We start from the raw sequence: 7,647 nt of genomic DNA, 5'->3' as shown, positions 1-7,647 counted from the left end.
CAAATATGGGGAAACAATCTGACATTCAGGTAACTGAAACACACATAACTCCAAATAACATCAACCCAATTAAAAACACCAAGACATGTGATAGTCAAAATCCTAGAAATCCAGGAAAAGATCAATATGCTTAAAGCCACTAGAGAAAATAAACAGATCATATTTAAAGGAAAACCCATCAGAATAATGGCAGAATTCTCTTAAAAACCATCAAGTCAAGAAAGCATGAAGCAGAGTACAAGTCTTCTATGAAAACAAATTCCAGCCCAGACTATTATACTCTGAAAAACTCTATTTCAAGTTTGATGGAGAAGTGAAATACTTCTATGATGAAGAACAACTAAAGAATTTCATGATGACAAAGCCAACCCTACACAGACTACTAAAAGATGTTCTAAAGAGGGAACAAAATGACCAAAACCCCATGAGTGAGAACAGAAAGAAACCAACAAATAGGGCAAACAATTAAACAGGGGAAAAAGAGATAAATATCAGTAGGTAAATAACATGTCAGTCATAAGTCAATACATCTCACTAATAACCATCAATGTAAATGGACTGAATTCACCAATTAAGAGAAATAAACTGCCAGAATGGATTAAGAAACACAATCCAATGATATGCTATGTACAAGAAACACACTTAACTCATAAAGAAATTCACAGGCTGAAAGTCAGAGGATGGAAAACAATACTACCTGCCCCAGCACCTCAGAAAAAAGCAGGTCTACAACTCTTGTTGCATAGGTCCTGCTTTACCTTGGTCTTAACCATCCAGCAGAAAAGTATAAAAACGAAATATAAGAAGTAAAGCCATGCTGTTATGTTGAGCTGTGGGGGACTCAGGTCAACAATTTCTGATGCTGCCAGTCAAGCAGAAGACCCAATACAATTATGGACTACTGGACTCTTTTAGAATATTTTGCTGAGTTAACACACCTATAATATTCAAATAATGGAACTTAACAAAAAAAGGGGATACAGATGAATGTTCATTTTGTATCTGTGTATTCAAAGTGGTTAGGATAGATATATAGTTACATTCTCTTAATGAATAGAGTGATTTGTTCTAATGGTGTTTGTAAATAGGATATCATGTCTGCATCTTGTACAGCAATTAACCACTAGGAAGAAAGTATGCAATGTGTTAATTATTGAAACTGTCCTACCAATTTGATTTGAAACTGTCTCACTGCTATTTGTTTATCAATAAAATTATGAGGGAAAAAAAGTAAAAAAAAAAGAAAAAAGCAGGAGTAGCAATCATTTTCTCAGAGAGTCTCAACTTAAAAATCAAGAATGATATCATGAAATAAAGAAGGCCACTATTATACTGGTTCAGAAAAAATCCAAGAGGAAGAGGTAACACTCATAAATATGTATGCACCAAACACGGGAGCACCCAAATATATAAAGCAAATCTTAATGGACATGAAAAATCTAATATCGGCCGGGGAGATGGCTCAGTGGAATAAGCGCTTCCCTGGCACGCTCAAGGACCTGAGTTCAATCCCTGGTTCCGCAAAAAAAAAAAAAAAAAAAAAAAGAAAAATCTAATATCCAATACCACAGTCTTAATAGGAGACCTTAAAACCCCCTTATTCCCAAAAGATAGGTCAACCAGACAAAAAATTAGCAAAGAAATAACAGACCTGAACCAGAGCTTGAAACAAATGGACTTGGTGGACATATACAGAGTGTTCCACCCAAACACTGCTGAGTGCACATTTTTCTCAGCTGCACATGGGTCATTTTCTAAAATAGACCACATACTGGTCCATAGGTCATGCTTAAGTTTATGCAAGAAAACAAATTATCCCATGCACATTATCTGACCACAGTGCAATGAAACTGGAAATAAATGACAAAAGGAACCTGAAAAAACCCTAAATACATGTAAATTAAACAACACCCTTCTCAGCAACCAATGGATCACAGACAAAATTAAACAAGAAATTCAACAATATCCACAATTCAATGAAAATTCAAGCACAACTTATCAGAATTTATGGGATATAATGAAAGCATTTCTCAGAGGGAAATTCATAGCTGTGAACTCACACATTAGGAAAACAGAACGGGAACAAGTAAACACCCTAATTATGCACCTCCAACATCTAGAAAAGGAAGAGCAAACGAAACCCAGAGCCCAAAGTCGGGAAGAATTCATAAAGAATAGAGCAGAAATTAATTCAATTGAGACAAAAAAAATTCAATAAATTAAAGAATCAAAAAGATGGTTCTTTGAAAGACTGAATAAAATCGACAAGCCCCTAGCTAACCGCATCAAAAAGAGGAAAGAAAAAACTCAAATACAAGCAATGAGGAATGAGAAGGGTGTAATTCCAAAAGACCTAGTGGAAATTCAGTTCATCAATAGCTACTTTGAGAATCTTTACTCTCACAGAATAGAAGATACAGAAGAAATGGACAGGTTCCTAGAAAGGTACAAATTCCCAAAAATGAATCAAGAAGATATAAGAACTCTCATTAACCCAATAACAGCCAATGAAATACAAAATGTAATTAAAAACCTACCAACAAAGAAATTCCAGTTACTGATGAATTCACAGCTGAATTCTACAAGAAATTTCAGAAGATAGAATCCCAATGCTCCTAAAACTCTTGAATGAAATTGAAAGGAAGAAATCCTCCCAAAATCATTCCTGGAGGCAAGTATTATACTGATACAAAAACCAGGGAAAGATGCAAGTAAAAAAATGAACCACAAGCCAATCTCCCTCATAAACATAGATGGAAAAACCTTGAATAAAATTCTTAGCAAAAAGAACACAGCAAATCATCAAGAAAATTATACACCATGAATAGGTAAGATTCATCCCAGGGATGCAAGCATGTTTCAATATATGCAAATCTACAAATGTAATACACTATATCAATAGAGCCAAATCCAAAAACCACACGATCATCTCAAATGATGCAGAAAAGGCTTTTGACAAAGTCCAACACTCATTCATGTTCAAAGACCTACAGAAAATTGGAATAGATGGCCTCTACCACAATCTGATAAAGGCCATTTATGACAGCCCAACAACTAACATATTTCTAAATGGGGAAATCATGAAATCTTTTACTCTCAGATCTGGTAGAAGACAAGGATGTCCTAGTTTTGGAATTATTAGCTAGAGCCATTAGACAAGATAGAGAAATAAAAAGAAAAATAGGTAAAGATGAAGGTAAATTATCATTATTTGCAGACGACTTTATACTTGGAAGACCTAAAAAATTCCATCAAGAAGCTACCAGAATTAATACACAAATTGAATAGCATAGCAGGGTAAAAATTCAATACCCAAAAGTCAATAGCATTCCTCTACACAGATAACAAACACACTGAGAGGGAAATTAGAGAGATAATACCTTTTACAATATCACCGCAGAAAATGAAATACTTAGGAATTAACCTAACTAAAGAAGTCAAAGATCTATTCTATGAAAATTACAGTAGTCTGAAAAAAAAGATCATAGAGGATTTCAGAAAATGGAAAGATATTCCCTGCTCCTGGATAGGAAGAACCAACATCGTGAAGATGGTCATACTCCCAAAATTTTTATGGAGATTTATTGCAATCCCTATAAAAATTCCAAAAACATACCTCACAGATTTAGAGAAATGGTTTCTAAAATTTATTTGGAGCCATAAAAGACCTATGATAGCAAAGGCAATCCTGTGCAACAAAGACAAGGCAGGAGGCATTACAATTCCTGAGTTGAAATTATACTACAAAACTACTGTGATAAAATCAGCATGGTACTGGCAACAAAACAGACCTGAGGATCAATGGAATAGATTAGAAGGTGCAGAAGCCTCTACAAACACACTTAGCCACCTTATCTTTGATTAAGTGGTCAAACATGCTTCCTGGGAGAAAGATAGACACGTTAACAAATGGTAGTAGAAATACTGGCTCTTAAAATGCCACACATTAAAACTTGACCCAGGTCTATCACCAGGCACTAAACTAAAATCAAAATGGATTAAAGATCTAAACATTAAAACAGAAACACTAAATCTCCTGGAAGAGAAAGTAGGAGGAACTCTTGAAGACATGGGAGTAGGGAAACAGTTCATGAACAAAAATCAAACTGCATGGGTTAAAGTTGAAAGAATTAACAACTGGGACCTGGTCTTATTGAGATTTTTGCCTGTCAAAAGAAATTACTAGCGGAGTGAAAAGACAACCTAGAAATTGGGAAAAGAATCTTAATCAGTAAGCACTCAGACAAACGTCTTCTTTCTAAAATTTACAAAGAAATAAAAAACATTAGGGCCCCAAAATTTAAAGACCCAATCCAGAAATGGGCATCCGAGATGAACATAACACTTCTCAGAGGATGAAATTAAAGAAGCGATTAAATATATGAAAAAATGCTCCACATTGCTAGCCATCCGCGAAATGCAAATTAAAACAACACTGAGATACCATCTCACCCACAAAGAATGGCTATCGTAAACAAGTCAACTAACAACAAATGTAGAGGCTGTGGGCAAAAAGGAACCCTTCTCCACTGCTGGTGGGAATGTAGACTGGTGCAACCATTATGGAAATCAATGTGGAGACTCCTTAAAAAACTAGGACTGGAAATCCCATTTAAGCCTGCTATCTCCCTACTGGGAATTTTCCTGGAGGAACTGAAAATGTCATATCATAGGGATATATGTGTGCCTATGTTTACAGCAGCACAATTTGTGATAACCAAATCTTAGAAACAACCAAGATGCCTGTCACCTGAGGAATGAATGAGAAAAATGTGGTATTTTTATACAATGGAGTATTACTCAGCTATAAAGAATGATAAACTTGAAGCATTTATATTTTTTTGAAGCATTTATATTTAAATGGTGCCACTTGTAATTATACTCATAAGTGAAAGAAACCAGACCCACATGTGTATCATATAGTTTCCCTAGTATAAGAACTCAGAAGAATAAATAAAAATAAAAATTTATAACACCATTAAAAGGAAAACGAGAACTTTAGGATTAGACAATGAAGAGAGGGCAAGGAGAAAAGCTAGGAAACATGGCAGGGGCAAAGCCATACATGAATATGCACAAGATGGGTAAGGAAATGATCCTGAGAAACATCAGCAGGTTTTTGAAACTAGCAGTTAATTGGTAGATTCTCATCCTGACTAACTATATATGCTGATACCTGTGAACTAAGCAACTGAAATGAAGATAGCAAAGTATAATAGTAGGGTCATGCTTGGAATTCCTGTCATTCTGGTCTTCTAAATACATACTGCATGTCATGACATACCACTTATTGCCATACTGTCTCTCAAGTAAATGTTTATTTAAAAAGGAAGGGTAATAAATGAAAAATATAAATTTCTGTGTAAAAATATGTAATTGTTTATTCATATTTTAAAAATATTTTTTATTTTTTTCTTCATATTCTGTAGGGACTTAAATTTTAACATACCAATACTTGATGGAAAATACCTGTTCCATGTTATGACTAAGATGTGTTATATTCAGACAGATTATGTTAAAGCCAACTGCATAGGTTGTAGGGTAATTATAAGCTTCTGTTCTGGAGGGTTAACAACCTAAGTTTGAAGACCAAAAATTAGAGAAAAAGGGCTGCAAGAATAGCCAACATTCTGGCCCTAGCCTTTCAAAGTCAGTGAAGACGTAGGACATAGGACATAGGAGAACCTGTGCTGTAACATCATTTAACATGGTTGTGTCCCAAATTTTCTTATCAAGGAGATTATTGGGCCACAGAGGAATGTGATAAATCATGTAGAGTGTGCGTAAGGAGAGTCACATGGAGAGAAAACATTCTCTCAGGCTTTCACAGAGAGAAAATTTGTCAAGCAATTGCTGTGACTCATCCACATGACTGACACTGACAAGGGATCTACCAAGTGTGGTACAAGGTTTCAGGATAAATCCTGAGGGGACTAGACTGACCGTATCAGATACAAAAGTTACATTTCTTGTTATATAGGTGTTGCTTTATCTTGGTCTTAACCATTCAGCAGGAAGGTATAAAAACAAGGTATAAGGGGTAAAGCCATGTTGGTATGCTGGGCTCTAAAGGGCTCAGGTAAACAATTTTTGACATTGCCAGTCCTGCGTATGACCAACTACTATTATGGACTACTGGACTATATTGCAATATTTTGCAGAATTCACACACCTACAATATTGAAATGAGAATGGAATACCCTTCTCTGACTAAACTAAACAAAAATAGGGGATACGAATGAATGAGCATTTTGTATCTGTATATTCAAAATAGGATAGATATACAGCTACATTCACTTAATTCAATGAATAAGAAGATTTGTTCTAACAGCGTTTGTGAATGTGATGTCATGTCTGCATTTTGTGCATTGAATAACCACTAAGACAACAACAAAAAACGTATATCTGATAAATAAAAATTATACATATTTGTAAAAAAAGAATGATAAACTCGAAGTCTTCATATATACGTGGATGCCACTTGAAGATATAATCATCAGTGAAATAAACCAGACCCCCATGTGTCTCCCTAGTGTAAGATATAGTCTCCCTAGTGTAAGATCTCAAAAAAAGAAATAAAAATAGAAAGATATAACACAATTAAAAGGAAAGTGAGCATTTAAGGATTAGTCAATGAAGAGAGGGCAAGGAGAAAAGCTAGGAAATATGACAGTGGCAAAGCCATACATTTATATGCACAAGATGGTGAGGGCAATGATCCTGAGAGTCTTCAGCAGGGTTTTGAAAGTAGGAGGTAATGGGTAGGATTATCACCCTGACTAACTGTATATGCTGGTACGTGTGAAATAGGTAACTGCACTAAAGTTAGCAATATGTAATACTAGGTCCATGCGTACAACACCTGTTATTCTGGTCTTCTAAAAGCATCCTGCTCCTAATGTCATATAAATTACTACTATACTCTCGCTCAAGTAAATGTTCTTTGAAAAAAAGTTAATAAATGAAAACAAGAGACAAGAAAGGTCATAGGACTTTCGTGCTACAATGTTGTATATGGTTAGATTTCTAAATTTCTGTGTAAAAATTTGTGATTGTTTATTTTTTTACTTTAAAATTTTTTTCATATTATGTATGGATTAAAGTTTAGCATTTCAATCATTTATGGAAAATACCTCTTCCATGTTATGTCTAAGGCATTTGATATTGAGACAAATACTGATGTTAAGCTCAGCAGCCTATGTTTTAGAGTAATAATATCGTTAAGCTTCTCTTCTTAAGGGTTAACAACTTAAGTTGGCAGACCAAAAAATTAGAGAAAAAGAATAGCTAAAAGGATAGCCAATATTTTGTCTCTAGCCCTTCAAGGTCAGTGAGGACTCAGGACATATTAGATCCTATACTGTAACATCCTGTATCTCAGTGGTGTCCCAAATATTCTGATCAAGGAGATTATGGAGCCACAGAGGATAGTGCTCGATGATGTAGAGTGTGCCTAAGGAGAGTCACATGGAGAGAAAACATTCTCTCAGGCTTTCACAGAGAGCACATTGGCCAAGCAATAATCGTGACACATCCACATGACTGACACTGACAAAGGTTCTACAGTCTGAGGTACACGATCTCAGAATAAATCCTGAGGGGATTTCACTGACCTTATCAGACCCAAAAGCTACAACTCTTGTTGCA

Source organism: Octodon degus, unplaced genomic scaffold (assembly GCF_000260255.1).
Source record: "Octodon degus isolate 3935 unplaced genomic scaffold, OctDeg1.0 scaffold00353, whole genome shotgun sequence".
NCBI classification, from domain to species: domain Eukaryota; kingdom Metazoa; phylum Chordata; class Mammalia; order Rodentia; family Octodontidae; genus Octodon; species Octodon degus.
The sequence above is the reverse complement of the archived record's forward strand: the minus strand, read 5'-3'. Positions refer to the sequence as shown.